We start from the raw sequence: 21,642 nt of genomic DNA on the forward strand, positions 1-21,642 counted from the left end.
CCCCTCTAAAACCACTCATCCCAAAACTTACATTCGACTATTAGTCCCCTTTGATGAGTTAAACACCGCCATCTACTGTCCCTGCACAACTCCTTTTCTTAGCCCTCCGTACCTTTCACGTTGAATAGATGAAAATATATATGTTTTAATTAAATGCAATTTTCCCTCCCATGTCTCCGTCTGGTGTCTTGCAGGAACTTTTACTTCATCCCGAAGAAAATGCTCATTTTAATCCCAGCCACTTAAGAGCACGCAGATTCTTGCAGCCAGAGCCTTCCCGGTTCACGCTCACAATACTCAGGATGAGGGCGAGGACGACGTGGGACGCTCCATCTGATGTCATTCTAACAGTAACTTAGTTTAAAGCTCGCAGATTTCGGGTGCTCTGCAAGCCTTAGACTTCCGGGTTCCCTGTCAAGAAAATCACAACGATGACGTCGTCAGACGCTACGTGAATGGCAGGGAATGAAACGTGCCCGAAGTCACGTGACGAAGAGTAGGCAAGAACGTTGCTATGGTCCGTTTCTCAAACGGGAACTAAACACCATCGAGACGGGACGGCGATGGGAGAGGAGGTAAGAGGCAAGAACAGGTGGATGGCAGCGGGTGGAAGTTTGCCGTGGAGCAATACGGGACGCGTGGGTTGGAGAGCAGGTGGCTGCAGGATAGGACAGTTGTCAAAGAGGTAGGTTAAGAAGATGGAGTTGGTGGCTTGATGGTGCAGTGGGGGGAATTTATGAGGGCACGTTTCTGGGACTAGGTACATTAGACGTCGCGCTTGACGGTGGCGTCGGTGGTAAATTGTAGAAGATTATTTGGGGGGTAGTGACAGGTGGTTAGCGATTAGGAAGGGGATGGGTTATCTTGTGTTCCCAGAAGGATGTGGAGTGGGGTGCCTGGTCATAGAAGAGACAGAAGAGTGAGGGGCAGGTTTACTTTAGATGGGCTTGGAGATTGGGAAGGTGATGGGGGCGGCACCATTATTTTAATGGAGATGCAATTGGCTATGGGAGTTGTGGGATAAGCTAACTAGAGATGGAGTGGCCTGTGGATGTATTTTGATGGCTGGACCTCGGGGCATGCAGCTGTGTAGTGGGGCGGATAGCCGGAGGGTAGTGACGCGTTTGCATGAGTTAAGAGACCGGTGAGTAGATATGGTGACTGCACGTTCTGAAGGCAAGGTGGGGGCGTCACGTCACCGTACTTCAAAAATAACATTGTGTGTCTGTGTTCTCCCCATCATTTTAGCGCAAAAATCAGAAAACTGCACACCTTTGTCCCGTCTAATGTGCACAATTGCATTATTAGTCTGAACTGGGGGTTAATACCGCCTGCGTGTGTCTTCCCTCCACACTCTTTCGTGTAAAGCTTAGGACCTCCAGCAACTTAGTCCTTTTCAGACACATACCGTGTTCCCACTTTTGCACTGCAGCACAGGAGTACAGTCCGCGGTTTCCAAGGAGTCTAGCCTTTTGGAACAACAGAAGGAAACTTACAGGGCGAGGAGAGCTGTTGGTAGAGCAGCTGTTGGATTACTAAAGTCCCAACTGGGGAGTCAGTTGGGACTTTAGTAATCCAATCCCACAGTCACTTGAGAATGCCCTCCTAACCACTCTGTTTTTTGTCAATGGACAGGGGTGCAGGAGTGCCTGACCAGCAGCCTCAGCCCAGTCCCGGAGGTGTGCAGATGCTTCTTCTGTTCGGTGCTCTGTCTGAACTGCCCTTTTAGTTTGTACACTGAAGTGTCCCGAAGAGCCTGGAATAGGAGTGTAATTGGTTAAGAGAACGAATAACAACGTTTCTGCCTTCCCCTCCTCTTCCTCCCTCATACCTGACTGCTATTTAGGCATGGTGCTCTGCTGCAATGCCAGCTATACAGATATCCTTCTCATTGGGACGCCTGCTGCTAGTTTTCCCCCTAACTCTCTGGCCAGGCTCCTTGTGTCCCCTCCCCTCACCCACTTGTGAGGCAAAAAACCTTGATCATCTTTGACACCTCACTCTCCTTCTCTCCACACATCGCGACCTTGCCAAGAAGTACAATTTTCAGCCTCATCTCCCCAGTGGTTTTCTACATTTCCTCACCTTCCGCTAGAAGCTCAATGTCTCCAGAGTCCTGGTTCTCACTAAGCTTGACTACTACAATAGTCTCTTACTCAACCTTTCTCTTCCCTCCCTTTGCCCCCTCCAACTAATCCAGAATTGGACTGCAAAATGTATCCTTGGCCTCCAGGCCAGGGACCGCATCTCACCAGCCATAACATCTCTCCACTGGCTCCCGGTTACTGCAAGGATCACGTTCAGGACCCTCTACTTCATAGACAAGACTTTCTGGGGCCTTGGACCTCTCTATCCAGCTCTGTCTCCCAGCCAGAGTCCTTCGTTCTTCTGGCACCAACTCTCTGCAGGTCAAAATTTTCTCCAAGCAGAGAGTGGGAGAAGCCTCCCTCTCGGACAGCCACCTGTCCCACCCTCAGACTTGAACCGAATCTTCTTAAGTTTTGGAAATGTCTGAAGACCTTCCTTTTCTCCCCACCCTTCCGTCTCCTGTAGTAAACTCTCCATCTGCCGCTGGACTGGGCCCTGTTCCCTTCATAGTCATACAAGGGCCAGACTACCCTCCACCAGCATCCTCTGCAAGCACTTGCCCTTTGGCACCCTTTCCTGGACTCTCCCAATTTAGTCCTCCTGTCCTCTGCATTCCTCCTCCTTCCCCTCTCTCCCCATCTTTCCCCTGGCACTTGCCAAGCAGCACTTGCCCGTCCCCACTTCTGCACTTCTCCCTCTACCCCCTCATCCCCTGTACTTATCACCTTGTCAAGCACTTCACAGTATGACTGTCACAAGACTGTTTGATTTCCCATGTTCTCCCCCATCTCTTGTCTTGTGGCTCCTGGAAACACATGTGTATAGGCACCATACAAATGTCCAATAAATAAGATAATTATCAAAGCTTATAATAAAGAATTTATAATATTATAATTATTTATTTATAACGCGCTTAATACCCAGAGGTTTCTAAGCGCGGACCCTGGGATCGAACCTGTGTTGCCCTGCGTCGTCTTGCTTCCAAGGCGAGCTCGTTGCGTTGCCCCTGAGCTATCCTCCTGAGACTTATATAATATATATTTTTTAATAACGCGCTTACTACCGATAAGGTTTCTAAACGCTGACCCGGGATTTGAACCTGTGTTGCTCTGCGTCATCTTGCATCCAAGATGAGCGCAATGCCACTGAGCTATACGACCCCTGCTATCTAGATACGTGGACTTTCTTGGTTTTTGGTTTAAGACAACTTTTCTAGTTGTGTGGCTCTACTGAAGTCTGTCCCTACTAAGTGCAGTGCTACTACCCAAGTCTCACCTGTTGATGGGTGGTAGCTTCAAGCTATCTCTGTTTGAAGCATTTGTGCTCACTGTGTTTGTGCATTGGATGAGGCTAATACCCCGATCTATAAACCAGTCTTCTCTGTTTGACATCAAGTAACTGAGGTATGTGTGTGTATATATATATATATATATATATATATATATATATATATATATATATATGAACCGCACTCTCCGCGGTCAATTGGAAGACCAAAATAGATGCAAAAATTAGCGCAGCTCACACCAAGAAGGTGGTCTTAAAAGATTACCTGTTTAATGTTGCCAAAAAAGAAAAAGGCAAAAATACAAATTGCGGCTGAGGAGCAGCGGCCAGAACAGGCAGGACGCCAATGGGCACGACATGCACAACGCGTTTCGCACTAACTGAGTGCTTGTTATTATATTATTTCAAGTTTAACAACACTTTCGAGAGAGGCGAAAACCCCATCATTTGTTGCACATACATAACCCTGATTCTAAAGGAAAGCCCTGCTCAGTTTGGGCATTTTTTTAAATGTAACTTGCACGTTTCAGCTCTATCATTGGTCTTCATTCAGTTGGTTTGTGTCATTTTTAATCTGTAAATGTCCTCTTCAAGTGGGCACTGGGCTTTGTGGTTTGTCTGAATGTAGTCGCTGCAGTATCATGTCCCGTCTGATGCCACATTTCAGAGCTTGTCTTTGGTGTTTCTGAAAGGCAAGCCATGAAGAAAATGGAGCAAAGGGGAGTAGGAGGGTGGATCTATAGCTTTGCTAAACAGAGCATTATTTTAGCTGAGAACTTCCATGATGATGGATTAATCGCCTTGCTTCACTGTCTCGGGAGGTTAGCTCAGGGTCTCGGGATGATAGATCAGGGGCAACATGCTCACCTTGGAACCAAGACGACGCGGAGCAACCAGGGTTTGATCCCCGGATGTGCGCTTAGAAACCTCTGGGTATTAAGCGCAATAACCTATCATATCAATGTGCTTGCCGGGATAGGAACATGATTGGAGGGCAATATGGTGTGAATGCTCTGCGATGCATCACAGGGTTTGTAGGGTGCTTAGAATGTAGTTGCCAGACCATTAGGGCACAGGAAGGGCGGAGTTAGCCCTCCAGACTGGTTATCTATGTTCTGCTCGCATAGCATTTTACACCACCGTTCGGCCAGTTTGTCAACTGGTGTAGGTGAAGAGAATGTAGTTTAATTGAGCACCGTCGCATTGGCTGATAGCACGTAATCTCTAAACCCAATGCACGGTTCAGTTTATGGCAAGGAAATATAAATTAATATTTTTGTTATAACGGAGACCAAGCATGCATTCAATGTGGATTCAGATTTCAATTAGCGGGAAACAAGATTGCATACATGATTATGAAGCAGATGCTTGTGGAAGATCAACGAAATAAAATGTTAACACAAGTTCCCCCTTGATGCTGACCGATCACGTTCCTCGCAAACTTAGTGTGCATGCTGGAGCATTAAGTTACCACGTCAAAAATGATTTCCCACTGTTCCAGCTGGTGAAAGTCTTGCTGGCAGTGCAATGTATACCCCATGCTGCATAGGGACCATGGACAATTACAGTGGAGGGTCTGTCCCATCATGCATCTTTTTCAATTGCATTGCAGGTCTAGTTGTCTCCCATGGACTAGGTAGGCAGCGTAGATGTGTCCAGAAGCTCCCGACATCAATCTCTCAGGCACTGGGCACCATCTGCTTTTGCCAGCTGGCCCGCCAAGGTATATTATGTCATCTAGTCTGTGAAAAGGTGTACCCGAACACGGAGAGCAATGGCGGGGGATGGAGGAAGGATGGTGGAAGATTTTTAGAGATGTGATATTTCACGGTTTTTGATGCTAGCCTGGTCTTATTATTAATAGATAATTCTACCTGGCACTGCCTTTGCGTCTTGTTTGTTCCAGTGAAGCAAACGTAAAACGAGTCTTGCCAAGGATCAATGGTCGCACACAGCTCTAACAGGGTGGTTAATACTTGGCCTCAAAAAAACGCAAGGTCTTTTGTATACGTTTAAGATAACTGACACTGGGTTATTTGAGTAGCCTGATAGCAAAGCATGTTGATTTTCCAGAGACTTTATTTTTTTCGCGTGGATGTATTGGGGTGGTTAGGCATGTATTATCCTTTATTTTTTGTTGATTCTTTGTGCAGCCAGTCATGCAATTGCTTCAACCTCCGTTGTTCAGCCGAGAATTGAAGTCCAGAAGTTAACCCAGGAACAATGCTTTTCTGATGGAGCCATTGCAGTAAAAGTGGGAAACTCTTTTGCTCCGACGAAAAAGCGTCCGCACACTTGAATCTGTTAACTAGGCAAAGCTGTTCAGTTGCATTGACTTACAAAATCTGGCCTAAAAACAGTTCTGTTGTGGCTTAATGGGCCTCTTTGCATGGACCATGCTCGTAACTTAAACCTGCACACCCCTGTACCCTGCTCTGCACATCCAATAGCATCTCCTGGGTGCCAAAAGATTACGTTAAATAGGTTTTTCTGTTGGGCGAAACTTCGCAACTTCGACTTTCTTGCTATCAGATTTATTATGGCACCCCCATCACTGCAAATGGCAGGCCCGATGGCATCCCCATGTGGCCAATATGCAGACAGGGCATCTTGGACCGCACCAATCATGTACTGTCCACTAGAGCTTATCATTGCACCCACCCGTTCTTGAGAAGTTGCTCCATCCATGCACTAAGCCTCTTCTTTTGCCAGTAAAACTGGTTTTAATAAATGGCGTTCCATGACTTAGAGAATTGCATATTTGACTAAATGTTTCCCCTTGTTATGGATTGCCCCCACATTTTCAAGACAGTAATGAGAGGCATCTCTTGAGAGGGTCAAAAGGTAAAAGTAGCAAAAAGGTACACAACACAGAAAATCTATTACTAGAGCAATTGCGTAGCTATTGTTCAGTGAACAAAGTAACTATAAGTATTTTCGTTGTCACATATTTTTCCTCCTTTTGCACTGGGATTCTTGGCCATGTACTCCTCCCCGTGCCCAACAAGTGTTGGTGAAATTCGTGGCACCTGTCTCCTAATTTGCAGGCTGTTCCCACCCTGGACTCCCAGCCTGGACTCTTCTCCTTTTAAGCCAAAGGCCACCTATATGACCTCATTGGAATCAGTCTTCCAGGAAACCTTCCACATCCTGCAAAGCATTTAAACTCCTTTGATTGAATGAGATCAATCGAGCGTTTTGCTTTAGCCTGTTGAGGAGTAAACTGGTTGAGCGGTATCTCGTGAGCTTTCTGTTACAACTTGTTTCCTGGTGGTGGCAGTCCATTTGCTGCATAAGTGTGGGCATTGTTTGATATTACTTGGCAGGGCTGTGCACATCTGTGGTCTGTGTATTAGTGCTGACATTGCTCTGTTTTTTTTTTTTTTTTTTTTTTAACTCTGGTAGGCCCGCTTTAATCTCAGTGCCCTACATGGCTGACTGGGGTAGGGGCCCATTATCTCTTGCCTCGTCTCCCCTGTACTCGCAAGTCTCGTGCTGATGATGAATCTGCCAAATAGGAAAGGGAGATTAAACGAACCCATTGTAATCTGCAGGGAACAGGACAGGGCTTCTGCGCCAAACATTGAGTCACCATGTGGTAGAGAAGGAATGGTGGAGTCACTCCATCTCTGCAAGATATAAGGGAGAAGTGCATGCCGAGGGCATGGCGTTATGAACTGGTTATAGTCTGTTTCAGGAAGTGGTTCTTGGGTCTGAAACGCTCAGCAAGTTCATCTTTATCACAGTCAAGATTCTGGCTCCCATCCAAACTACTGCCAGTTGATCAAGATATGCTGTATTGCACGAAAGGTAATTCATGGACACATTGGTGGAAATGGAACACATTTGAAGGGGGTCCCAGAAAGGGTGGAGGCGGAGTGCCGTGGGGGCAGAGCTGGCCGCTCTGATGAAAGGAAATGTTAGAAATAATAGTTTAAAAATGGCACAATTTCTTTCATGGCTTGAAAAGTACACAAACCATGGTAAGATACGCACACAAATATATAAATATATGGGTTTATATATTTGTGCGCATATCTTACCATGGTTTGTGTATTTTTCAAGCCATCTTGACATCCCCAAAACTACAAGTACCAGAATTAATTTGGGAAAGGCAATGATGACCGAGCCAGCGGATCTGGTTGAGCCCTGCATTTCCCAAATGGATTCCCCTCCGTGCGCACAGTGCACTTTCTGCTCTGTCACAGGGTCTTAGACCATCGGCGAACCTGGGGGGTGTACGCTCGGACAGACCAGATTAGATCACTGAGGCGAGCCACCAGGTTCGCTGATGGTCTGCCTTGGCTCCAGCTGTGACATGGGTAGGGGGCGGAGCCAGAAGAGTATTCCTGGCACCAATGTGCTGTGTGCGGCTCTGCCCCCCCACCACCTCTCCATAATGCAGCTCAGCAAATGCTTTTGGTTGTATGCCCAGGGCAAGCTGGATCCCGGGATCCCACTAGAGATCTGTTGCTGGATCTTGGATCCGATGAGAGCCGTTGCACTGGTCAGCGATGCACGTATATCATGTACCCCTAATCTAATAGGTGCAAAGTGCAACCAGAATCGTCTCTAGGTGTTCAGTTTGTAGTGCGCGTGATAGGCTAGGAGTTGACCACGCTGGATGTGCAATCCTCCAGGGCATTGTAAGCTCCTCTGAGCCTGTGTATAGGGTGATGAGCTGCGGCCACATACATCTTTAGATGGTCTTTAAAAAAAATTAAAATGATCAACTTCCTGCAAACGTGTCAAACTAAATTCTCACAGGGAAACTGGTGCATATACTGACGATGCAAACCATATTCACAGCAGGAGATGTAAATCCCATAAATGCATAAAAACACATACATTTACTTATCGCTTACCAAGTTCTTAAATTCACCCTCTTGTATGGCCCTTTATGTATCTTCTACTGCACAGTCCTATAGGTAAAAATTCTTGGAACTGTTAACTTAATTGATATGTTGCAAGTCTCTAGCAACTCTTAAAATTACGTAATGGCCACGGATGTCTTTATACCGCACACCCTCTTCTATGCATGTCACGTATTTCATGGCTTAATTGTACTGTGAGGTTCATTGCACATCTTTGCCCTTGGATGTCTGTTAGTGTTGGATCGTTTATATGCAGTATACTCTTGCATGCAGGATTTGTACTATGATAGCAGGGTTGAGTTTGCACAATGATTGCCGGTTTATCAGCTCCTCGGCTCTTATCAGTGAATTTTAGTCCCTCATTCAGAGGCCATTCATGTATGCTTCTTGTAAAGTCGTTTTCGCCTCCTTTCCTCTTCTATTTGCCACGTATTGGATCTCAACATTCATCACTTCTTTCACAGCCTTTCCTGTGCTCTGATAATCGTATTGCTATTATATCTTCCCAAGTTGTTAGCTCTGTGTGTCTCTCTCCTATTCTTTCTTCTCCCTGCCCTACCCCAGGTTTTGCTTTTCTTCTTAAGACTGTTGGGTCACCCTGTTTTGGGGCACTGCATGCTAGGGCAAGGTACCAGTGCCATAAAACCACTATGGTGGTGACTGGCAAGGTATACATTCTTCATAACTAAACTATACATTTCAGGGGGCTACTGTGTTCCTCATTGAATGCATTTCTGTGCATGCATTCTCCATGATGGCCTGCACTTCTTTGTTCCTGATGAAGCAGCCCACCAACTGAAGTTGCTCCTCCCTGATTGGCTTGGCTTTTGCTCATTTAACCAATTGCATTCGCCGTCAGGTGGAAGCCTGCCCTTCATCCAAGGCTCCTGTCTGAGCTTGTCCGGGCTTGGCTGGGCATGCAGCCCCCTTCTTATTACTGCTGGCAAAAACACGCTTACATGCTTTATGCTGTGTACTTCATCCATGCTCCCCTGGACTGTGGCATCCCCTTAGTCACCCCGTCATCATGGAGTGCTGACTATTGCCTGCTTCATCTCTCCTTGACTCTTACTCTCTGCCTTTCCAGTCATTCTCATTGCCCTAGCTCTGTTGGCATGTTTCCTTGTACTTCATATTCAATCTTTTAGATTTCTTATTACACTTCCTGAGCCCTCGCCTCCCCTGCCCACACTTCTGTGCAGCAATATCTGTGTCACAATATTCGTTTTTAGGTGTGCTCATCCAGCATTGTTTGTGACTGCTAGTTTAAAAATCGAATTTGTGTGCACACATACTATACTGCTTTTGCGATTTAGTATTCTTACCATCCACTTGGCCACCTGAGTGTCGGGTCACTACTGTGCATTGCAACCTCCCAACCCCCCTTTCTCTCTACCCTTCACTTCCTCCTCTTGCTCTGAGATGGCACTCGCCATCATCTCTTCAATCTACTCCAACTGCTACGCTATCACCTATCCTCCCTCGCTCACAAAATCTGGATGGAAAAAGCATAAAAAAAGACATCCTTGATACAAACCCTGGCCTCCCAATTGCAAACAATTATGTCTGTGCTTCCTTCAGAGAAATCTTCACTGACGTCCCTTTCTCCCCTTACTCTTCCACCACTGTTAATGGTGACACCAAGTGGGAAGTCCTCGTGGCAGGCTTCTTCTCATCTCTCTGCTGCATTCATGTCTACCTCACAGGCACGATCCTGGTTCAAGGCCCTCAGGCCAACCTCCTTCTCTTTGACCGGATCCTGCTGTCTCTCATCAAATTCCTGCCTCTTCCCCTTCTACCTTCTCTGCTCTGCCACCTCAGACTGAAGTTCCACACCCCTGTACTCTACCACAAAAAACTTTCAAAGGCAGCGATCGTCTCCACCTGGCGACCCTCGACGCATGCTCAGCCATCAAACACTCTGCTTGACATCTGCCTTCTCCTTGAAGACACTGACCTGGACATACTCGTACTCCCTGAGACTTGCTTCAATGCCAGCTCAGTCATTTCCTTTGACTCACTCTTACCCAATGGCTTTAAGATCTCTTCCAAGCCTCAACCTCACTGTGCTGGCATTGGGGTTGCCTTAATCTTCCCTGAGTTGATTCCTTCTTCCATCCTACTCCCTCAGCTCTATTCGTCCTTTGAGAGCCTAGTATGCAAATTGGTCATCACTCCTTCGTACACACTGACCATTGCTACCATCTACCGGCCCCTAGGTGCTTCCTCTCTGTTTCTCTATGAGTGGGCCGACTTCAGTTCCTCCCTACTCTCTCTACCACCTCCAACCTGCTACTCTTGGGTGACTTCAACATCCACTTAGACTCCCAGTGCACAGCATCCACCCTCTTCATTGACCTCTGCACCTCCCTCTCCCTCTCATTCTTCCTTCTGGTCCAACCCACTCTGCCAGACACACGTTTGACGCCATCATCCATTCCATTCTCCCTCTCTACTCCCCAGGTGACCCCTCTCTTGTGGTCTGTCCACTCTCTTCTCAGCTCCCACTTAGGTCCCTATTGCCTTGTGACAACTCTGCCAAAAACCCTGCCAACCTCGTTCACGAACATCCGTCCGATTAAATGAGTCAGCTGCTGCATTCACTTCCACCTTCATTCCCCCTTGCCCACCAAACTCACTCTACCGCTGATTCTGCCCTCAGCAACCTCTATCTTTCCATCAACACCCTTAACATCCTTGCCCCAGTCATGAGGATCTGCCTGAAACCTGCCTCCAAGCATACCACCTGGTACGACTCAGAACTTGCAGACCAGAAACATAAGTGCAGGGCTGCAGAACGGAAGTGGCAAACTTCAGGTTCACCCTCTGACAAACTGGCCTGCAGCCTGCTCCAAAGGCATTACAGACTCTCTATCCGTTCTATCATGCCAAAAAAAAGCCCACATTCAGGCACAAGTATCTGGCGCGTCCAACAACACGGCTGGACTCTTTAAAATCTGCAGGGAACTTGCCAACCCATCTGCAGTATCCTCTGCCCCAACTCCTTTCCAGGCCCTTTGCAATTCACTCGGCACTCACTTCACCTCAAACTCTGGACATACTAAACAGCCTTGTCGCACACCCCTCCAACTCCCCCCTGCCCTCCCATGCTTCCCCCTGACCACTCTCCTTCCTTCTTCGCCCCTGTCTCTCCAGAATAAGTCACCAGAGTTGTCCTCCATGAAGGTCCCTTCCAAATCGGTTGCACGTTGCTCATTCAGAACCATCAATGAGATTTCCTCTCTCGACCCTGCTCTCGCTGATCTCTGTAACTACTCTTTTGCTACTGGTTTTTTTCCACCCTCCCTCAAGCACTCCCTTGTGCGCCCTCTCCTTAAAAAAAACATCAGCAGACCCTTCATGCCTGGCCAACTACCGCTCCATCTCAATCACCCCCTTCTTGGGGAAACTGCTTGAGAAGTTGGCCCTGCCCCAACTTAACTCCCACACTGAACTTGTTGACAGTCTTCAAGACCATCAGTCTGGATTCCGAGCATCCAGAGGCACAGAACCCGTGAAGGACTGCTCGCAACCCTTGATTCCAATTCCCCTGCTGTCTTCATCTTCCTTGATCTCTCTTCTGCATTTGATACAGTGAACCACTCCATCCTCCATAAAAAGGCTCCATGGTATCTCGGAGCGGGCACTGGACTCGCTTACGTCCTTCCTAACTGACCGCTCTTCCAAAGTCAAACTGGGCTCCTTCTCCTCCACCTGTGGCATCCGCCAGGGCTCCATTCTTTCGCCATGGCTCTTTAACATCTTCCTTACTCTGCTGGCATGCCTCATTTCCTCCTTCTCCCCCTCCCGCCAACTTCCAGTGCTATGCTGATAGACGTACAACTCTTCTTCAAACTTCCTACAGACTCCCTTGCACCCTCCTTCATCCCCCGCCTGCCTCTCAGCCATCCAGGCTTGGTGTACTGCTAATGATCTTTGCCTCCATGCCAACAAAACCGGAATCCTCCCTATTGGGACCCCAGCATCCCACTTCTTCCCTTCACTCTGGCCTTCTTCCAATCCGCTCTCCCCCTGCTCCTTTCACGGAAGCCAGGAATCTGAGTCCTTTGACTCCTCTCTTTCTCCCTCATACTCCGGACATTGTCAAGCAGTCCCACTTTCAGCTCTTCCTTCTCAAAGGAATTCTACCTTTCCTCGCCTTCCCCCAGAGACTCTGTTACCCGGGCTCTGGTTCTCTCCAGGCTTGGCTATGGCAATAGCCTTCTCTTTAATCTACCTTCATCCACTCAGCGCCCCCCCCCCCCAGCTAATCCAAAATAGGGCAGCAAGACTTATCCTTGGTGTCAAGCCCAGGGACCACATCTCTCCAGCCCTACCAAGTCTGCACTGGCTCCCGATAGCCGCACGTATTAAATTCAAATCCCCCTGCATCAAAACAGAGAGCAGATGGTCGATTGCTTTCCTCAGCGGCTCCCTTCTTTGGACAGCCTCCCCCCTCCCTCTTGAGCAGAACCTCCTTAAATTCTGGGAAAGCCTCAAGACCTTCATCTGTACCTCTTCCTTCACTCCGTCTCTCCCCTGCTGATTGCACAGTTCCTTGACTGGTGTGCAGGGCCCCTATGTATCCTCTGGGCCATGATGTCCCACATTTTATCATCCCAGCCACTGTCTATCCTCTGTACTTGCTTAGTCTCTCCCTCCCCACTGGAGGTTGCACTTACCTTTTTTCTTCTTAGCACTTCACCTGCTGCTCTCCAGAGCACCACAGCACCTATCCCATACCCCTCAGCACTTCCACGTTCTGAACACTCGCAAGGCATAGTAGGTTCGTCTCTCCCCCCCCCCCCTGCTGTCTTATTTTGTTGTATTTAATTGTATTATTTATATTTATAATGGTTGTATTACATTGTCTTTCATCCCCTGTCCCCCTCCCTGTTGCCCTGTGGGCGCTTTGAAATAGTATTTGCTTGCTGTATGAGAGCCTAACAAGTGAACATAAATGCTCAATAGGCAGCATCTTGATGCGTTGTTCTCCACACTCACCCCGAATTCCTCGTGGAACTGTGCCCAGCCACTTTACACTCTTGTCTGTGATCGCAAACCTCCTTGTGCGGTCAGCCACATACCCAAGCTCCTCTCACTCTGTTCTTGAGCCCCTATTGTCCCGCACTGTAAGTCTGTCCATGTCCTCAGCGCTTCCCTTCTCTGTGGCTGTAGCAGTTCTCCAACTCTGTCTGTGACTCCCACAAACTCTGGGATGAGTGCCGTGCATTGTTGCTCTTTGGCAGGTTCCTGAAAAGAGCTTGCCGCTTTTGTTCTGTAGTCGATGAAGGCATCGCTGTGTCTTTTGCTGTGGGTGGAGAGCAGTAGTGATATGTAGTTCCCAGCACCGCGTTTCTTGCCTTGCTGCACTTGCCCTGAAAGCCAGGACCATTGACTCTTCAGACATTGAGTGTGTGTGTGTGTTTTGCAGTTAGCCGAGATGATCTGGGGTGAAGCCAATCGTCTGCCACAACGATTCCAGAAGACGGCCTTCAATCGTCAAGTAGTTAAAGTTGACTGACTAGGGCTGAGTGTGTGTGCAGATATCCACCCCCGGAACTGGGAGGAAAATACCGCTGCAGCTCTCTTTTGCTCCCCCTGTATATACTAAAGGGCCTTGTTTTTGTGAGATGACAACCTGTAATTTTACCACCGGAGTTCTTATCCAATTATGGCAGATATGACCAACCTAGACATCAATTGAAATTAGGATAGTTCAACCTCGAAATATGCTTAGATCGCCGCCAGAAGAGGCCCAATTGATCGCATGAGAAACGTTTGGTGTGCTCTTGGGTGAGCAGCAATCTAACCAACACTATGTTCTGCGCGCTGATGCTTTTTTGCGTTCTCGTCCAACTCTGTTTAAATATCTGTGCAAATCCTTTGTGTACTGTATGGAGGCCATGGGCAGAACCATTTGTTTTATTTGTGTTTGATATCATCTTACTAACCTCACTCATGACCCAGTGTCTGAACTGTGAATAATAAAGGCGCTACCCTTCTCCAGAACTAATGTTGCCATGTGATGCTCCAATGGCCCGATTATTCGTTCGTGAAACTATGCGAGATGACTTTGTAGCCTTCCCTTCTCCATATGTCTACTCCCATTTATTTGTGCACTTGGTTGAAGCAGGATTGTCATGGTTTTGGAATGGCTCGATCCCGGAAGAGGAAATTAAGTGGGTCCCACCGTCCCGCCAAACGTAACTCCTCTCCTGTTGAAACTATGCAAGCGCTTTGTTGTGGAGGAAGAGGAGCTTTTCTGAGAAACTGAAATGCGTGCATTCGGCATGGGAGACTGTTACTTTAACAAGATATTCTTCCATAACACGCTCTATATATAGGATGACTGCCTTTAAGAACTTTTTTTTAGGTTTCGGTATTTGGTAGTGCCGAAAGCGCCTGCCTTTAAAGGAAACTATTGTAGTGGGAAGTGAAAGTAGGTGGGGGAGGAGAAGTGAGAAGGGACACACAGCCTGTGGGTGTTTGGTTATTTATCCATTTATTGACTGCCTGTGGCCATGCTAGTCCCTAAATCCATCACCACCTTTTGCCACCCAAACCGCACCCTTCTGGGATCGCTGATCTAACTCTGTGCTTTCCCAACAGCATTCTGAAAGCTAATTGCTTAATTACACGTATAAACCTGCTAAATAAGTTACTGATGTGATAAACATTTCTTAACCAACTAGGTCTTCAACCACTTGATATACGCTGCATGTGCCTCCTTGTTTTTTGAGTTCTGTTCAAAAGCAAGCATTGGCAAAGCCAACACTTGTGGCTCTTGTATATGTATTGTTGCTATAATATGCCCAGGTAGAAGCCCCATTTGCCAGCTGTTGCCGTCTTTTGGCTGATTAGTAGCCTTATGGCAGTGGCTGGAAAATGCAGATCCCATATGTTTACACAAAAGCCAAAACTGTTGCCATTGCCAATTGTCACCCCCCTCACCCCACATCTGAACTCCACTTTTGCAATCTACAGGCCAGAGGTTTTCTTTATGCAGATACCCCAATTCTTTTTGTCAGTGGCCCATCACAATGGAGCATTTTTACCTTTTTACTCATGCCACTATGTAGTTTGATTGTTATGCCCTAATTATGTCTAAATTGATCTTGAAACTGGACACCGCCTGGAATTCGTCCAAAGAGCCTCTAGAGGACTCACTCTGTCACTGTATTCTTGATGTTATTTGCTAATAAAGCAGTATTGTGACTGCGCTCCCTCCGATAATGTATGCCTCAGAGTTCTTCAGGCTGTCTGATCTCAGTCGCAAACGGTATAGGGACCACCCTGACTCGTTTCTCTGATGAGCAAACCAGTAGAGGAAAGATACAGAGTAGCTGATGATGGATCCAAACCCCATCTTCTTTAACCTAGCTACTGAAAAGGGCCACTTGAGGCGCACTGGTGCTTTTTCTACATTGAGTGGTTTGAGTGTCAGTTTTATGGGCCATATCCTCTAAATTGACAGTCTTCTTTAGGCTGCCTGAGGCTTGTCTCGCCCTGACAGATCCTGCTTGGTCACCCCCATCACCAAGTTGTTAAGCCTATTAGTTTAGATTTTGGTGCACAATTTGGAATCTGCATTCAACAAGGTGATTGGGGGGGTGTGATGAGCACAAAGAATGACTTCCTCCAGGACTTGTCGAGACATAAATCTTTGCTTCACCCACAGTGTGGATGACCTCCCTATTTGGTTGAGTAGAACATTCAAAGGGTTAATGAGTTCTGAAAATTGTCTTGTGAAAGGAAGTGGGCAAACCACCCTCTGTACACCCGGACCTGATGGAGTCAAATGTAACATTTTAAAAGCAAGTGAGTTTTTTTCTTTGTACTGGCGGCAACAAAAATAAGTTTGATTTCCTTGAGATTGTCTGATTTGATTCTAGCCTTCAGTTTGTAGGCAAGATTAGATTTGTACCTCATTTTGTTGAATTATTTTAGTTTTGAATAGGCAGCGTTCTGGCCTATTGGTTTAACCTCACCCAATTTGAAGTTGGCAGTACGCTTTCCTAGATCCCAGCTCCCTATATTTATTGTCCAAAGCCTTCAATGTAGGTCATTGCTTTTCTCTGCTTGATGTCTTTCTGAACTCATCCCATTGGATGTTCGCTTTAATATCTGAGAAGCTATTCCTGATAAATGTCAGCTGCCAAATCCTTCAGGGTTCTTGGTTCCCAAAGCATAGGGAATAGGGATTCCAGGTTTTGGGCCTTTTCCCACCCCAGGTAAACTTGGAATCGCAAACGTGCATGGTCTGAAAAGGAATATCCAATATAGAGGCATGTGGCACTAGTAGGACAGTTTTTGTTCTCCACCATTATCAAATCTGTTCGTGTGAAAAGAATGTAAACTCTGTTCTGTGGGTGTGTTTCCCTCTATGTACTGAAGAACTGCATCTTGGAATTCCTGAACTTTCCCAGAGGCTTCATTAAGGTCCCATTGCTTACCTTTGGGCCTATTAAGACTGGATCCAGACAACAATAAATCCTCCCAATGGTATATAATGGAATATTCCATAAGGAAGGGCCGTCGGCTTTTGCATCGGAGCATTTCAGATCATTTCTTGCCTTCATTGGGGGCATATACAATATAGGATAGTGTCCATCTCTTATTGTGGCTGAAATAAAGAATCTCTAAAATTTGTGTTTTTTTTTTTTTTAAACTTTTGTTTATTGGCAGAAGGTTAAGACAGGTACAGCACAGATTGCGCAGAGGAAAGCAAACAACATTGCATTACATCACAACTATTTCAAACATCACGGACTGGGAGAGGAGAGGGGGGGTTTACAGCAATGGGGAGCTTGGATGCTCAGTTCTCAGGGTTAGTTAGTTGGGTGGGCACGGCGGGGGGGGGTGGAGTACCACTCAACCTCGTATTTATTGTTCAGGTAGCTGCAGAATTCTGACCACACATTTTTGGGGTGGGAAGGCGTAGGCAGGGATCTGATATACTCCTCTTCACACATTTGTACCCAAGTGAGGGCTTTCAGCCATATCTCAAAGGTGGGTGGAGCGTGGCGCTTCCAGCACTGCAATATACATCTCTTGGCGACAATGGCACTCACATTCAGAAATTTTGACATTTTCCTTTCATTTTCCCCAGCCCAAACTCCGAACAACAAGGCTAACTGGTCCAGGCCTACTGTGGAGCCAGTTATCTCTGAAAGCGCCTTTAGTTACTTCCGTCCAGAACGTGTTTAGTCCAGGACAGGACCAGAACATATGTATATGATCTGCCTCTTCAGATTTACATTTCGGGCATGAGTGGGTCGAAGTATGAGTGAATTTCGCAACTCTGAGCGGTGTGTAATAGAGCCTGTTGAAGAGTTTGTACTGTATGCAACGAAATCTCGCACTAAGGGAGACTTTGCGCGTGTGCGCACACATCTTGCTCCATATTCCATTGTGATTTCCATTCCCAATTCCCTGGCCCATGCCTCCCGTGGTTTAAAGGATGTGTCCTCTAGTTTTGTCAGCTGCATTTTGTATAGGAAGGATATGATGCCCTTGGCCCCTGTGGAGTTTGCTATGTATTGTCAGGTGATTTTGGGGGTTCGTCCGGGTATGATGGCCACATTGCCCGTACCGCTGCTCTTAGTCTGAAATATTGCAGTAGCTCAAGCACAGAATTGGAGTGCTCGGGTCGCCATGTTTGGGGGGTGATAAATGTGCCATCGAAGTATAGGTCCATTAGGGCTCGGTAACCCAGGTCTTCCCAGTCTCGTGAGAGATGCTGATAGTGTGTGGGGGCAAGTCAAGGAAATTGCCATATATAGTATGGGCAGTGGCCTTGTTTAGGGTCCAAGATATTCTTCCATGCTCTAATCTTGGCGGCCACCGGGTCCGAGGGGGTGTCTGCCTGGAATGTACGGTGTAATAGTAAAGTCATGATGTTAGTTCCATCACCTGCAAGGTTCTCCAATTTGACGTGAGGAGGCAGATTTAGGTGTGTGTACCAGTGAGTGGCGTGTTGGGCCTGTGCCGCATTCCAGTACAAAGTTAGGTCAGGGGCTGTGAAACCCCCTTTTTCATATGGTAAGGTCAAATGTTGCCACTTCTTGCGGACCGCTCCAGAATGCCAAAGAAATTGGGCACACGCCAAATGGAGCCTCTTAAAAATATTGCTTCCCGGGCCATATCGGTACATTGGCAAAAATATAAAGGAGCTTGGGGACCACAATCATTTTTATTAGGGACAGTCTGCCCGCGAGGGACAGTGAGAGATTGCGCCATTTGAGCATCTTGGATTCAATGAGCTGTGCTGTTGTCTCGTAGTTGTCCACTAGTAAGGAAGCTTTGGTCAGTGACACTTGCACCCCAAGGTACCTGATGCCACCTGGAGACCAGCGTAGGGGAAATTTGCACGCCGTTTGCTGGGTTGCTGTGGTGAGAGGGAACATTTCTGATTTAGAGTAATTAATGGTGAAACCCGAGTACGTGCCTATTTTGGTTATGTCTCGGATGATCGGGTCTAGGTGTGTGGAGGGGTTTCTGACGTACAAAAGTACATCATAAGCGTACAGTGAGATGATTTCTGGCGTGTCCCGTAGGCGAATGCCCTTGTTGGTGTGTCGGTGCCTGACATGGTCCGCCATGGGTTCAATGGTGAGCACAAATGGGATGGGGGAGAATGGACATCCCTGACGGGTACCCTTGTGCAGCACAAAGGGAGAGGAGGTAACAGAGTTGACTAGCACCCTGGCCAATGGTCCTGTGTACAGTAGTTTTATGTAGGAGAGCATATTTGGTCCCACTCCCATTTATTTCTAGCACGGCCCATAAGTATTGCCATGAGACAATGTCGAATGCCTTTTGGGCATCCAGTGTGACCGCCACTGTGTCAGCACTCGGGTCGATTCTGGACATCACGTTAAATAGGCGGCAGATGTTTAGTGCTGTAGAGCGACCAGGAACGAATCCACTTTGGTCAGCATGAACGAGATGGGGCATGAATGGGAGGAATCTGTTAGCAATTATTTTATCGAAAAATGTTGTGTCCGTGTTAATGAGCGACAGGGGCCTATAGGACCCACATTCGTCTGGGGGGCTTCCCTGGTTTGGGAAGAACTGTTATTAGGGCTTCTCTTAAGGAGGGAGGGAGGGAGAGAGGGAGGGTATTTAGTCGGAGTGATTCGGTCCAGACCCCGTGTAATATGGGTGCTAGAGTGGCAACATGTTCCTGGTAGATGTGAGCCCGTCGGGGCCTGGGGCCTTGTTCTTAGGGAGGTCTGAGATTACCTGAACGATCTCATCTAAGGTGAACAGGGCCTCGAGTTGTTCCTTGGTGTCCTGGGAAATGAGGGTCATAGGAATACATTCTAGTAGGTCGTCCAAATCGTGGGAAGTGTATTCAGGCTGGGGGCCGTATAGGTTGGCATAAAAGCTAGCAAAGGTGTCAATGATGGCTTGGTCCGACCAGTGTCTTACACCCTGTTTGTCAATGATGCTGTCAATACGGGTCTTGCCGCCCTCCACACGCACCAATTTAGCCAGGGTCCTCCCCGGTCGGTCCTCCTCCCCATATCTGCGGGCAGCCACGGGGCGAGCATAGTACCGTACCTCGCTTAGAGCGTGGGACTCAAACAGTTCTAGTTCTGTTCTTTGCTAGGATTGCCCGGGCTGATGTGGAAACATACTCTTGTTCAAGGGTTTTAAGCTTGGTTTCGGAGTTGTTAAGGCCTGCCTTATGGCTTTGAGGACCCCCACCTCCCTCGAAATGCACATCCCTCTGTGTACTTTAAATGCCTCCCACCGTGTCCCCTCGGAGGTGTCGGACGCGTTGTTGTTCTCAAAGAACGTGTTTGTCTGCCAGGATCTCAGCTTTAAAGACAATGTCCGACAGAGCATCCGACTTAAATCACTAGGCGGGTCGGGCCGCCAGTGTATTACCCATTTGGATCTGTAGTAGCACAGGGGAGTGTTCAGATAGCGTACGTGGGAGGATGCTGACATCTGAAACCCTGCCCACTCGGTTCCCCGACAACAGGAACATATCTATTCTTGAGGAGCTGTCATGAACCGTTGAGTAAAAAGTGTAATCTCTTTCTTGGGGATGGAGCGTTCTCCATACATCGTGTATATCCAGGGAGCTCATTTGCGCCTGGAGTCGCTTGGCAGCACGGGTTGTGGCCCTGCGGGTGGTGGTCGTTCTATCTAGGACATTGTCAAATATAAGATTCATGTCACCTCCCCATATAATGGGGACTTCCACGTATTTCATGAGGATAGCGGTTAATGTGTCTGTAAATTCGGGGGAGTCAGTGTTGGGCGCGTATGAGTTAACAAGCAAACATTCTTCGTTAGCTAGAGTGCAGTGGAGAATCACTATCTACCTTGTGTCAATGTGGGATGTATGGAGTGTGAATTTTATACACTTGTGGATGAGCGTAAGAACACCCCTGGCCTGAGTGGAGTATTGCGTGTAGTACCTGTTGGGGCCCCAGGTTTGTGCAAGATTGGATGATAGAAGTTTCAGAGCGTGTGTCTCTTGCAATAGGAGCACCTTGATCCCATGCCTTTGTGCGTATGCCGTGATCCTACGGGACTTTGTGAAATTCGTCATTCCCCAAACATTCCATGTGAATATTTTAAGTCATGCAGGCAGTTTATGGGACATCCCTAGTGTAGAGTGCCGCCATGTGCGCTGCAATGGTGCAAGAGCGCCTCCCTTTAAGCCCAGTCCCAACCTTTCTGCCATTTTTTATATACCATTCCCCAACTTCACCACCCCCCACCCTCACCGCCCGGTACAAACTAGCAGTGTAACCATACCCACCCCCGGAGCAATCCACTGCGCGCCATACCCAACTCGGCAACGCTCAAACGCTCAAACAATAGCCCAACCGAGGTTTGAACACAAACACTCCACTTTAGAAGGCATTGCAGCTGCAGTGGGGGCTGCTGCTGCCGTCTGACCCACACTTGTTGCAATTTTTTTTTTTTTTGATGAAACATTACATTTTTTGATCGGCTAATGAAAGTAAGGTTACAAAGAGAGGACACACATGTTCAAGAATGATAAGGTCCAAGCTGCTACTGCCCCAGGGTGATGCATGACAGTATGGCTTGGCTTTCGAAGAACGGTCCCAGTGTGTGGCGATACAGTTCGGTGATTTAAGGATGTATCCCCTTCAAGGGGTTGTGCTCCTGATATGCTGATATTTGGGCTGTGTCGGCCCGCGGGGGGGGGGCCCATCAGTCCACCGGGGGGCCGGGCACGGCCAGCAAGGCACAGCGCAGGGGCCCGGTAGCCCTGGCGTCCTCCGGGGGTCCAATAGTGGGATTTGTGCCTCAATGAACTTGACCGCCTCGTCAGGCACCATGAAAAAATAAAGTTTGTTGCGGTGGGTGATTTTTAGTCAAGCAGGGAAGAGCATCGCATACT

General features: G+C 47.6%; 1 protein-coding gene across 2 annotated transcripts in view; it reads left to right on the forward strand.

The window, feature by feature from the left end:
- Positions 1 to 488: 488 nt before the first annotated feature.
- The window catches only part of STARD3 (StAR related lipid transfer domain containing 3), a 274,830-nt gene continuing 253,676 nt past the window's right edge, over positions 489 to 21,642 (forward strand). The window contains exon 1 of one of the 2 annotated variants that reach the window (XM_069634727.1): positions 489 to 575. The gene's annotated coding sequence lies outside the window, so the exon portion shown is untranslated. Of the gene's footprint in view, positions 686 to 21,642 lie in introns of both variants that reach the window. The other variant, XM_069634728.1, reaches the window with a different exon arrangement.

This window comes from Ambystoma mexicanum, chromosome 13, assembly GCF_040938575.1.
Source record: "Ambystoma mexicanum isolate Mex_15411 chromosome 13, UKY_AmexF1_1, whole genome shotgun sequence".
Taxonomy (NCBI): Eukaryota; Metazoa; Chordata; class Amphibia; order Caudata; family Ambystomatidae; genus Ambystoma; species Ambystoma mexicanum.